Genomic DNA, 5,268 nt, shown 5'->3' on the forward strand with positions numbered 1-5,268 from the left:
TCCAAAAATAGAATAAAAACAAGAATGGGGCATGTGAATGGAACATATCAGATCAGTTGGGGAAAAGGTGGACTTTTTCAATAAAGGTAATAGGACAACTTGATAGGTTTTCTAGGAAAAAAAGTGGATTACACCATGTACTGAATCCAGAATTAACTCCAAAGAGGTCAAAATTTAAAACTGAAAAAATTTAAGTTACAAAGCCTGCAAACTTGAGTGAATTACTTTATAACCATGGAGGGGGTAGGTCTTTCTAACTTCAAAATCTAAAAAATCAAAACATAAGAGATTGATTATCCCTTCTACATGAATTAAAAAAAGAGTTGAAGTGACAAACTGGAAACATTTGCTTTTTATGTTACAAACAAATGGCTAACCTCCCTAATAGATAAGGAGCACCAAAAAAATTGATTAAAGGACTAATAACCTGGTAAGAATAAAGAGATTAGCAAATAATACACAGAACAAAGTCTACATGTTCTCAAATGCGTGCAAATATGCTTAACCTCATTCATAATCAAATTCCGTTAAAACTATATAGAGATTCTGATTCTATGGACTAGAATGGCAGAAATTTCCCCAAATTTGAAAAACTATATTGCTAGAGGGATTGAAGATTGGTACAGACTTTTTGGAAGGCAATTTGGCAACATATTTCAAAATTCCAATTGCATTTATTTCACTGAGCAATCCTACCTCTAGGATTTTATCCTACAGTTATGATGATGTGTATCCAAGATTAATCATATAGCAGTCTTCACAATAGCAAAAACTAGCCATAAATAAACCATTGGACATAGTGCAACATTATGTAATGGGAGAAAAAACAGAACACTATGGCCTGGTACAAAAAGTCTCCAAAATATATTAAATAAAAACAAAAACAAGATGAAGAACCTTATGTTGTACTAATCTACTTTTTGTATAAGAAAGGGGGGGAATGGATAAGAATAAGTGTGTTTGCATAAAGAACAAATTTGCAAAAGAAACTAATAAAAGTTATTTCTTTGGCGGCCTTTGAGGGCAAGAAGATGGATAGGGACAAAGAAAGGAGTAATTTTTCACCATATACTCTTTTGGGACATACTCTTTATTATGCATAAATATTGTATTATGTTTTTATTCACTGTTATCTTTACATGAGAAGGAAGAGTTGTGGGCTCCTGGGTGGCTCAGCGGTTGAGCGTCTGCCTTCAGCTCGGGGCGTGATCCTGCAATCTCAGGATCCATTCCCACATTGGGCTCCCTGCATGGAGCCGGCTTCTCCCTCTGCCTCTGTTTCTGCCTCTCTCTCTGTGTCTCTCATGAATAAATAAGTAAAATCTTTTTTTTTTTTTTAAAGGAAGAGTTGTGTTTTTTACATTTCTTTTCAGAAACCTATCACAACTGGATTCTTCACAGTTTCCTTGGTTTGAGATCACTCTTTCATTTTTCTAATTCTAATCTTCTGATCACAAAAACAAATAATAACAGCAACAAAAACATTCATGAATTGTTTTTCCACTGTCTTTTTAAAGTTAGGATTCTGTCATTGACCATCTTCCCTTAATCTGCACTTTCTTTTCTTTCTTTCTTTTCTTTCTTTTCTTTCTTTTCTTTTCTTTTCTTTTCTTTTCTTTCTTTTCTTTTCTTTTTTTCTTTAGCAACCACGTCCTTACCATTGCTTCAACATATACTGACTCATGAGCGACAAATTTGCTTCCATTCTAGGTCTTTTTTTTTATTGGGGTAAATTATACATAAGATAAAACTTACCATTTTAATCATTTTTAAATGTATATTTCAGTGGCCTGAGTACATTCACGTTATTGTGCAACCTATCCATTTCTAGAAATTTTTAATCACCCTAAACTCTGAACCCATTAAACAATAGTTAGCGACCCCCATCCCTTGTAATCCTTTATTTTTTTAAAGAAATAGAAATCCTTTTTTAAAAATTTGTTTATTCATGAGAGACACAAAGACAGAGACAGGCAGAGGGAGAAGCAGGCTCCTTCAGGGAGCCTGATGCGGTACTCAATCCCAGGACCCAGGATCTTGACTTGGGCGGGGAGGCAGACGCTCAACCACTGAGCCACCCAGGTGTCCCTCCTCTGTAACCCTTATGCTATTGTCTATGAATTTGACTGTTTTAGGTACTGCTCATGTAAGTGAAAGTACACAATATTTTTTTGTGTCTGGATTATCTGACTCGGCATATAATATTTTAATGTTCATCCTTATACTCTGTATCAGATTTAATTCATTTTGAGGGCTGAATAATATTTCACTGTATATTTATACCACATTTTGTTTATTCATTTATCTGTTGAAGGACATTTGAGTTGTTTCCATCCTTTGCCTGTTGTGAATAATGCTGCTGTGTTGTTCCCATCATTTGCCTGTTGTGAATAAGGCTGCTATGAACATGGCTGTACAGCTATGTCTTAGAAACCTTGCTTTCAGTTCTTTTGTGTGTATACCTAGAAATGGAAAAACCAGACCATATGGTAATTAAGTTTTAATCTTTGGAGGAATTACCATACAGTTCTCAGTGGCTGTACCATTTTACATTCCCTTCAGCAATGCACAGGGATTCCAATTTCTCCATATCCTCACCAACACTTGTTATATTCTGTTTTGTTTTGTTTTTTCTTTTAATAATAGCCATCCTAATGAGTGTGAAGGGTGTCTCATTGTTTCGGTTTGTATTTTTTAATGATTAATGATGTTGATCATCTTTTTGTGTACTTATTGGCCATCTATATATGCAGCTGTGCCTATGGGGGTAAGCATGGGGAGGGGGTGGACTCTCTTCCAGGTAGAGGAGGTGGCAGGTTTTTGAGTGGCTCTGTCTAGGGCTCATCTGGGATATGGGTTGTGGTCAGGCTAGAAGAGAGTATGTTCTGTAGTTGTAGTCTATTCTCTGAGAATATAGAGCCCCGTGACCTAGAAAAACAAAGAGTTATGGCCAAATGCAGACACCTGTGAGTTTTGTCTATAAATGTGGGAGGGGAATTGAATAGATTCCTTTCACCTACTTTTCTAACTCTATGATTGTATTTATTTATTTTTGTTTTTCAAGTTTTTATTTAAATTCCAGTTGATGTATAGTGTAATCTTAGTTTCAGGTGTAGAATTTAGTGATTCATCCTATACACACCATCACTCATCACAAGTGCCCTCCTTAAAACCCATCCCCCCTACCGAAAAACCTTTTAAATTGATGATTTCTGAAACATATTTGCATGTAAAACCTGATTATTTTCATTGCTTCATTACTGAAGTATTTGCTATTGGCTTTCAGTGATACTGCTTATTTGTTTGGAAATTTTCTTTTGGTCCTGGAGTGGTAGATCTAGTTTTTGTGTTTGAGGTGTTCCTGAATTATTTTGTGATCCTTGACTGTTCTTTCTAATTTAATATGACCTAAAAAATTGATGATAATATCTGAGCCCATGGGTTGAAAGGGACTGGGAAGGTAACTTAGCCTGTTTTGTTGTGGTGGTGGTTTTTTAAGATTTTATTTATTTTATTTGAGGAGGGTGGGAGGAGAAGCAGTCTCCCTGCTCAGCAGGGAGCCTGATGCAGAGCTCAGTTTCAGGACCCAAGATCATGGCCTGAGGTGAAGACAGACACTTAACTGGCCGAGCCACCTAGGTGTTTTCATCTGCTATCTGCTTAGCCTCTTCTCTCCAAGTGAGTTTTCTTTGTGATTTAGGTTTCTCTAGATAACAGATCTCCTGTATTCTGACAGAGTGAAATTATAACAGTCATATTTCTGGGAAGGTTGAGAGACCGACTGCTCGTTTGCATTTTTTTTTCCCAGCCACATTCTGTGTATGCTTTGTTAAAATCAACTTTATTTAGGTATACTTCACAGTAAAACTTAACCATTTTAATTATTCAGATAGTTTTGCAAATAATTACCTGAGTACAAAGTCAGGAAGCTCTTTTGTTTTCTTCTAAAAGTTTTAGTTTTACATTTAAAAATATTTATTTATTTACTCATGACAGAGAGAGAGAGATTGGCAGAGACACAGGCAGAGAGGGAAGCAGGCTCCATGCAAAGAGCCCAATGTGGGACTCAATCCCAGGACTCTGGGATCACGCCCCAAGCCGAAGGCAGACACTCAACCACTGAGCCACCCAGGCGGCCCTATAGTTTTACATTTTATATTTAGATCTATGATCCATTTTGAGTTAATTTTCTCTTTTTTTAAAAAAGATTTTATTCATGAGAGACACATAGAGGCAGAGACACAGGCAGAGGGAGAAGCAGGCTCCCCATGGGAGCCTGATGTGGGACTGATCCCTGGATCCCAGATTACAACCTGAACCAAAGGCAGACGCTCAACCACTGAGCCACCCCGATGTCCTTGAGTTAATTCTTCTATGAGGTTTATGATAAGGTTTTATTGTTTGTTCATTTATTTTGCATATGTCCAATTTTTCTAGCACCATCTGTTGAAAAGACTATTTTTTCTATATTGAATTGCTTTTGCGGGATCCCTGGGTGGCGCAGCGGTTTGGCGCCTGCCTTTGGCTCAGGGCGCGATCCTGGAGACCCGGGATCGAATCCCACGTCCGGCTCCCGGTGCATGGAGCCTGCTTCTCCCTCTGCCTATGTCTCTGCCTCTCTCTCTCTCTCTCTGTGACTATCATAAATAAATAAATTTAAAAAAAAATTGAATTGCTTTTGCATCTTTGTCAAAAATCATTTGACTATATATGTACATTTCTGTATTCTAATCTGTTCTGTTTATTTTATTTTTTTTTAATTTTTTATTTATTTATGATAGTCACAGAGAGAGAGAGAGAGGCAGAGACACAGGCAGAGGGAGAGGCAGGCTCCATGCACCGGGAGCCCGACGTGGGATTCGATCCCGGGTCTCCAGGATCGCGCCCTGGGCCAAAGGCAGGCGCCAAACCGCTGCGCCACCCAGGGATCCCTGTTCTGTTTATTTTTACACCAATACAACACTCCCTCTGCCCATGTCTCTGCTTCTTTCTCTGTGTCTCTCATGAATAAATAAAATCTTTAAAATTAAAAAAAAATAAAGTAGGTTTACAATAAGTCTTAAAATCAATATTGTGGGGATCCCAGGGTGGCTCAGCAGTTTGGTGCCTGCCTTTGGCCTGGGGCGTGATCCTGGAGTCCCTGGATCCAGTCCCGCATTGGGCTCCCTGCGTGGAGCCTGCTTCTCCCTCTGCCTGTCTCTGCCTGTCTCTGTCTCTCATGAATGAATAAATAAAATCTTTTAAAAAAATCAATATTGTGAGTCACAC

Source organism: Nyctereutes procyonoides, unplaced genomic scaffold (genome assembly GCF_905146905.1).
Source record: "Nyctereutes procyonoides isolate TBG_1078 unplaced genomic scaffold, NYPRO_anot_genome, whole genome shotgun sequence".
In the NCBI taxonomy this organism is placed as follows: Eukaryota; Metazoa; Chordata; class Mammalia; order Carnivora; family Canidae; genus Nyctereutes; species Nyctereutes procyonoides.